The sequence below is a fragment of the Octopus sinensis genome, linkage group LG2, assembly GCF_006345805.1.
Source record: "Octopus sinensis linkage group LG2, ASM634580v1, whole genome shotgun sequence".
NCBI lineage: Eukaryota > Metazoa > Mollusca > Cephalopoda > Octopoda > Octopodidae > Octopus > Octopus sinensis.
Genome location: NC_042998.1, coordinates 157,655,393 through 157,663,597, shown reverse-complemented (window position 1 = coordinate 157,663,597; position 8,205 = coordinate 157,655,393). Strand labels below are relative to the sequence as shown.

At 37.5% G+C, this 8,205-nt stretch overlaps 1 protein-coding gene across 2 annotated transcripts in view; it reads right to left on the bottom strand.

The window, feature by feature from the left end:
- The window catches only part of LOC115232661, a 442,239-nt gene extending 442,118 nt beyond the window's left edge, over positions 1 to 121 (bottom strand). For both annotated transcript variants that reach the window (XM_029802677.2, XM_036500350.1), the window contains exon 1: positions 1 to 121. This exon is cut by the window's left edge and continues 257 nt beyond it. The gene's annotated coding sequence lies outside the window, so the exon portion shown is untranslated.
- Between the last annotated feature and the right edge of the window lie 8,084 nt (positions 122 to 8,205).

Below are 8,205 nucleotides of genomic sequence, written 5' to 3'. Positions count from 1 at the left end.
GCTGGAGCAAGCGTTAACATATAAATCACAACGTAAGCTGGAGTTAGTTTATCTCGCAGAAGGTTAACAAATAAATAAAATAAATAAACTGACCACAGCAACAGCAGCAGCAGCAGTGAGGACAGTAGTAGTAGTAGTAGTAGTAGTAGTAGTAGTAGTAGTAGTAGTAGTAGTAGTAGTAGTAACTCCAGAAGAAAGCAGCAAGCGCAGCAGCAGCTGAAGTGCTGTGCAGCATCACTAACAATACCAATACTGGCCGAATTAGTATTAGCAATGGTTAACATCAGAAGTAACAAAACTGACAAGGCACACACACACACACACACGCACACATAAACAAACGTACTCGCACACGCAAACAAACGTTACTCACGTATGCACTCGAACATTTATACATGTACACGCACATATACGTACACACATCGCACACGCGCACACACACACGTATGAGTCAGTTATTGTAGGCCACTACTACTAGTAGTAGTGGTGGTGGTGGTGGTGGTGGTGGTAGTAGTAGTAGTAGTAGTAGTAGTAGTAGTAGTAGTAGTAGTAGTAGTAGTATGTTTGAAAATTAGTTGTAATTCTGGTTAGTTGTTTAACACAGGTCAGCCCAGACTTAGGAAATGTAGAAATTTGGGTGTTACCAAGTATAATATGAAAGATATTTATCTGTTGCTTCTAGGTAGACGAGCGGCCACATGAGGACACTCATTAGTTTCTAAAATACAGATGATTCTAAGAATTGGTTCTATACATGTGTCGTGGTAGTACACATCGGCAAATCAAGAAAGCAGTTTCGAATTCCTAAGTCAACTGTTTTACTAATATTGTTAATGAAAATTATGGAAATTATGATTACCGCATGATCTCAATTCATTTTATCTTCTATTGAAGAAGGATAGCATATGATGAAGGAAGAAGTTGTAGTTTTATAAAAATCTCAAGTGCTTGAGATAAGTCTTATTGTTACATCATTTTATTTCTTTATGTGTGATCTATTAGGAAAGTAATCGTTAAAAAGATTGGGACTGCGAAGCTCATCTGTAAATAAAGTGAAGTGGTCGTGTAAAATGACATGACATCGTGCGTGAAGTGAATATCGTCATGCATGGACAAGAGTATGCCGATTAATTACTGGTTTTAGGTCAAATCCTACAGCAACCGATTCCTTTGATTATACATTTCTCCAACAAATGTATCGTCTTGTACTGCGGTAAGAAATCATTCTTGTTGTATGGATGGGAGGATCTATTTTGTGATAATAAAAATAGCTTGCGGTATAAATTCAAATCGTTCAGGATCGACTTTATATTTCATCTTTACAGGATAAATCAATTATATTCTAACCCTGTACCGATATAATGACCGTTCCCTCCTACAAGATGCATAGCCTTACGCCTACCTAATACATCGTTATTAATATTATTGTAATTAACTACAATATGTGGCAGAATCGATAGGGAGACTACAAAAGTCCTGAAAGAATTTAGTTACATCTCTCAAGTTTAAATATAGTCAGGGTCCACAGTGAAGTACAGCTAAGTTTCTAATTAATTGTTGTAAGCAACAGAAGTATTGTTAAAACAAACACGAATATTTGAGGTTACTGTTCTGCGATGTAGTAGAGAGTAGCATTCTGTTCACGCACAGGAGAGGCTGAGCGTAAGTAGCTGCTTACCAACCACATAGTTTCGGGTTTAGTCCCACTGATAGACGGAAACTGAAAGAAGCTCATTATATATGAGTACGTGTGTGTGTGTGTACCCAACATCGCTTGACAACCGAAGGTGTTGTGTTTATGTCCCCGTAACTTAGTGGTTCGGCAAAAGAGACCGATAGAATAAGTACTAGGCTTACAAAGAATAAGTCCTGGGGTCGATTTGCTCGACTAAAGGCGGTGCTCCAGAATGGCCTCGGTCAAATGACTGAAACAAGTAAAAGAATAAAAGAATTTCATTCGCTTTGATTCAATACAATATCACTGGTCATTGTTAACATTAACTGTAGACAGGAAAATACGACTTTACTTTTTCATTCGTTTCAGTCATTAGAATGCAGCCATACTGAGACACCGCCCAAACTAGAAAACATTACCTGTACTAGTGCACAGTGTGCCACTTGTGAGATGCACACTCAATCGCAGAACAAGTGTAGATGATACGGCTTGATCTACCAAAGGGTTGAGGGTTGATGGCCAACATACACACAAGCAAACATATACATATACAAAGGGTATAAAATGTAAAATATATATATAAAGGAATATAAAAATTATAATAAATCAAGTCATCCCATAAGTTCTCTCCGAATTTTGAATAAAGAAAACAAGTGATCAAATGTTATATTTAATTGAAATTTAATCATCAATGTACTTTCCCTGATTATCTATGACTTCCTTCCATATATTTACAAGCTTTTATAATCCCATCAATGTAAAACTCTTTTGGTTTCAAAGCAAAGAACTCTGAAATGTCAGTTTCGACCTCCTCCTGACTAGTGAAAGTTATGTCTCCCAAATGATTCTGTAAACTACGAAACAAATAGTAGTCCGAAGGAACAAAGTCGGAAGAATAAGGTGGATGAGGAATTTTTCCCAGCCTGGCTCTTCGATCTTTTGTGATATGATCTTTGTAGTGTGAGGTCGCACATTGTCCTGATGAAACATCACTCCTTTTCCATTCACTAAAGCGGGTCTTTTTTTCTTCAAAGCTTGGTTCAAACGCTCTAATTGCTGACAGTAGACTTGAGCTTTGTTTGTTGAATTAGGTGATAATAATTCAAAGCGAATTACTCCTTTGCAATCCCACCAGATAGAGAGAAGAACCTTTCCTCCATGAAGTTCCCTTCTCGGTTGTGGTTGAGCTTTTTCCCTTTTACCAAGCCACTGTTTACGACGATAGAAGATCCATTTTTCGTCACCAGTTACAAGTCTATCCAAAAAGGGTTAAATGTGTTCGCGAGAATGGATAGAAGAGTAGAAGTCAACTCTGGATTTGCAGTTGCTTTCGGACAATTCATGAGGCACCCATTTTCCAAGTTTAGGAACCTTTCCAAGTTGTTGAAGATGACGATGAACAGTTGCATGGTTTGAAATAAGCCTTATTGCCAATTTTTTCAACTGATAATGCAGGATTTTCTTCAAGTAATGCATCAAGGAGCTTATCATCAAACTCAACTTGACGTCCTGTTTGATCTCTATCTTCAAGGCTGAAATCTCCACTTCTGAATTTTACAAGCCATCTTCTGTACGTTGTTTCATTGAAGCATTCTTTCCCATAAACTGAGTTTATGTTTCGAGTCGCTTCGGCTGCAGAGTTTCCTTTTTTGCACTTATAATGCAGTATGTGCCTTAAAGGCTGTTTTATGAATCTTGTGAGAAATTTCAGTCCTTGTACCTACAAGGCAGCCTTTTTAGGATGGCACTGCTTTCCCTTATGTGAAGTGTGGGCAAGAAAAGGTGCCCTAAAATCGCTTGCACACACAATCTTGTCATTATACTGTGAATGACTTTACTTTCAACCATGCAGTTGAAAAATATGAGAAGACAAAAGAAAAAGGGTTGGGAAATAGATATGAGTATAGCTGCTTGGAACGTACGCACACTCCAAGACTACACGAAGCAACTTGAGCGCAAAATAGCATTTATAATTCGGTTCTTGGAGACAAAACTACCAGATTTACCACCAGTTAAAGGTGGTAAATCTGAGGCAGAGAAAAAAGAATCTGGTGTAGGTTTCTTTATTAGTGATAATGTACATAAACAAGAATACTTACCAAATGGAATTAATGATCGTCTTATATTACTACGATTCCCAAATGGCGTAGAAAATATGTGACAGTTAAGTCCTATTCCAAATTACGAATATTATTGAACCAAATTCTCAATGAAGATGAAACTTTTCTAAGAGAATTTAATGCCTGTATTACTTCAGATTAGCTTTCTAGGCCAAATATTCTTGGTAAGCATGGTCTTTTGCACAATGAGCTCAGATGGACTCGTGATAATATTTTCGTGCCGTGAGTTTGGACTTTCTGTCACCAATACATTTTTCAACAGTCCAATAAAAACAAAATAACTTGGCATCGTCCAGATCAGTTCATAGTCGCTTGATTGATTATGCGATTGTCCGAAGCCAAAATAGAAATGATGTTGAAGTACTACGTAGTTTCCATAAGGCAGGATGCCCGTCTGACCACGCAATGGTTTGTAGCAAGATATAAGTTAGGTCAAGGCCGGCCATAAAACAAAAACGTAAATAATTCATTAAGAGACTTGATATTTCAAAGCTCAAAGTAGATAACAAGAAGGATAGTCTCGCTCAAACACTTGATGAAAAGATACGTAATGTTAGAATCACGGGAAATATACAAGAATTATGGGGTCAACTTAGAGATTTCATTTATGAGTCATCATCCAGAGACGTTCTTGTGTTTTCATTCTCTAAAAAACCAAGATTTGATAAAAATGACGAGTTCTTAAGTGAACTGCTTCAAGAAATATACAGACTTCACAAAGAATGGATTACAGATAAGAACACTGCTAGAAAGAAAAGGGTTTACAATCTGCCAAAAACTTTGTTCAACCAGAATTCTGAAAATTGACGCAGCAGTAGCGGGAACAAAAGACTAAAGCTCTGCAACAATCAGCTGACAAACATGACATGAAATTTTTTAATAAAAAATTGAAGGGAACTTTTGATCCAAGTAAAGAAGGGTGCTTCTCCTGTTCTTTCTTCTTTCTACACAAGGGAATATTTTCCCAGATCGTAATGACATTGAAACGTTGGGCAGAACAGTTTAAAAATGTATTCAACAGAGATACAAATGTAGACATTAACTCAATCAATTATATCCCACCAAAGGCTGATAATTGACTCTCTTGAATTGGATTCATGTTTGGATGAAGTGAAAGTGGCTATAAAACGGAAAAGTTTCAGGAGAGAGTATTATTCCTGAAGACATTTTTAAATGTGGCGGAAATATTTAGATAAAGATGCAACGATTATAGATCTATATAAATATAAAGATAAGTGTGAATGTCACAATCATCATAGCATATTCCTGCTCTCTGTTGCAGGAAAATTCCTCTCTAGTGTCATCTTAAACCGAATTAACTCTAACTTAATCGGTTCTGTCTATCCACAAAGTCAGTGTATGTTTAGGTCAGGTCGAGGGCCAGTGGTCGTATTTTTAACCTTACAAAGCCTTTGACAGTATGCCGGGAGGCTTTCCGAGAAAAAGCTAATTGTCATAGTGTTCCGACATATAGATATGAAGGTATCTGTTCTCTCGAATGGCTTTCAGTCTCAGCCTTTTTCATGTTAAAAATGGCGCCTTTTGGCATCAGTACTATTTACACAATTTTTTTGTAATAATGTTGGATTCTGCCTTTCTAAAGTTGCATCTCAGACAATGAGAGGCTTACGGTTTGCAGATGATTGTGTCCTAGTTGCTCATTCACTTGAGGACATTCAGTACATCATTAAAAGATTTGCAACAGCAACCAGTTCTTTTGGCTTAATTATCAGAGCAAAAAGCTGAACTGCTGTACCATCCATGTAACAATATAGAAATCTTACTCAGCGTGTTTGTTGAAGGCAAAGCTCTGAAAACCGTTGATGATTTCACATATTTGAATTCTACAGTAACAAGCGATGCTAAACTAGATAGGGAGGCTCAAACTCAAATTGGAAATGTGAGTACAGATTTTGGGAGGCTTTATGATCGACTCTGGGATGCCTATGATGTCTCACTAAGGAGTCACCAGGTGAAGTGAATAAGTTGTAAACGTTGGGGAATAGTAGTAATAGTAATGTATGCCGTTGATTGTCTATTTAGTTGGATTTTTTTGTCTTCTCGTTAAACTCTCCTTCGTCGTCTTCGACACTAGAGTCCGTCTTTCAGTTTACGTTTACCAAATCCACACAGAAGATTTTGGTCGGCCCAGGGATATCGAAAACACCTGTCAAATGCAGCATGTGATTGCGAAACAAGCTTCTTACCACACAGAACCACGCCTGCACCTTTGACAATTTCTTTCGAATTCATCCCTTCTGTGTTCCATTATTTAACGCCTGTTTAAGCATCTTTAAATTGTGGTCCGGTGGCAATGTCACAGATAGATGTTATTGCTTCCAAGAATGATATAAATGGCATATTATTTCATTTCGAATTTTTACAGATACATAACCTAGTAAAACTCCCTGTCTTTATTTTCTTATGTTATTCGTTTTCCATTAGATTGATTGATTGACAACTAACTTCAGAACCTGTAATTTGCTAGTAACACGTTTCGGATCGGAAATTTCCTGTCAGATCAAACCAGTGTGTTGTGTGCTGATAGGAAACTGAGTATCATAGGGTCCGAATTTGTTCTGCTTACTCTTTTTCATATATTGATAACTCACTTGTCGACAATTCCTACAACGCCTATTCATATTTATATGATGCCCTCTTTCACCACTCTGACATCTGAGCACCTAAAGATTAAGCCCAATGGAACCTAGGAATTCTGCCCACAATGCACTGGTTCTATTAATACTAGAAAACATATTTTACACCGAAATTAATGCTATATCGCAGTTACTACATATATCAAGTAAATACTATTGTACCATATACAAACTCTTCTATATGAACAACACACAACTGGAACCTTTAAAGAGTGTACAAATGCTCGGTGTCATGATTGCTGAGTTGTTCCTTGTGAATCTGACATCCTCAACAGTGCAAACATTGCACTACAAAAACAGACCTTCCTTTTTTAGAACCAGGAATTACTTTAGTCCCCAACAACTTGAAATCCCTTTAGAAAACTGAAGGGAAACCCTATGTAATGCTTCTTTAATAAAGCTGCTTCTCCAACTGCAGAAACAGATAGCCTTGACTATATCTATAATTGCCGCTTGACTGGTTGATATCAATTCGCTCTTAAGAACACTTTAAGATGACTCACAGACATACTTTTCTCGCATCATGTCCCTTTCACCGCTTTTTTTCTGGCCTCTGTTCCTGATCTTACTGATCTTGTGCTATATGCATTACAGCTTTTCGGACTTTTCATCCCTTTTCCTCACAGCACCCATATTGTGTTCAACTTGCCAAATACTGAATAAACCATTTCATCCAATCCTCTCTCTCTCTAGAACTATAACTCTCCTGAATTCCCTCCCTGCCTTTGTTTGCTTTACAAGTTGTCATTCTACAGTTGCTTAAAATGAAGATCATTCAAGTTGATGTATGTAGCTCCTTTCTCTACTCTAAAACACAAGTAAAAGCTATTATTATTGTTAGCCTGTTTTATACGCCGTATAGATCTAACGTATCAATTATAATATAGTTCTATATTTAAGAGATGAGGAATTGTGTACATTATCTACATTCTTTACAATTAATAGGCGCAGGAGTGGCTGTGTGGTAAGTAGCTTGCTAACCAACCACACGGTTGCGGGTTCAGTCCCACTGCGTGGCATCTTGGGCAAGTGTCTTCTGCTATAGCCCCGGGCCGACCAATGCCTTGTGAGTGGATTTGGTAGACGGAAACTGAAAGAAGCCTGTCGTATATATGTATATATATGTGTGTGTGTTTGTGTGTCTGTGTTTGTCCCCCTAGCATTGCTTGACAACCGATGCTGGTGTGTTTGCGTCCCCGTCACTTAGCGGTTCAGTAAAAAGAGACCGATAGAATAAGTACTAAAATGTGGTGCTCCAGCATGGCCGCAGTCAAATGACTGAAACAAGAAAAAGAGTAAAGAGTAATGGATCTTTGTCCTCATCTTGTATGTTGTTAGTAGCCTACGCTACTAACAACAGATATAAATGTATCTGTCAAGACCTACCAAAAACTGAGCCAATATAAAGATCTTGAAATAGAAATTAGCAATATATGGAACCTGAAGACTAAAACAATACCTGTTGTCATAGGTCCCCTGGGAATGATATTAAAAGGGGCTGATTCCTACTTAGCTCAGATACCAGGAAACTCCAAAATGGCAGAAATTCAAAAGATAGTGCTCATGGGAACTGCTCATATCCTACGCAAAATACTTTCTATGTAATATCAAGTTTTAAAACAAACATAATTTTCTTATGGTTTCTTAAACATTCTCTAGAGCAATACTATGTACAAAGCCAAATATATGGCACCCTAGGCATAACGACCAACATGAACTTCCAACTTGTCTCTTGAGGTCTCTGGGTGATACT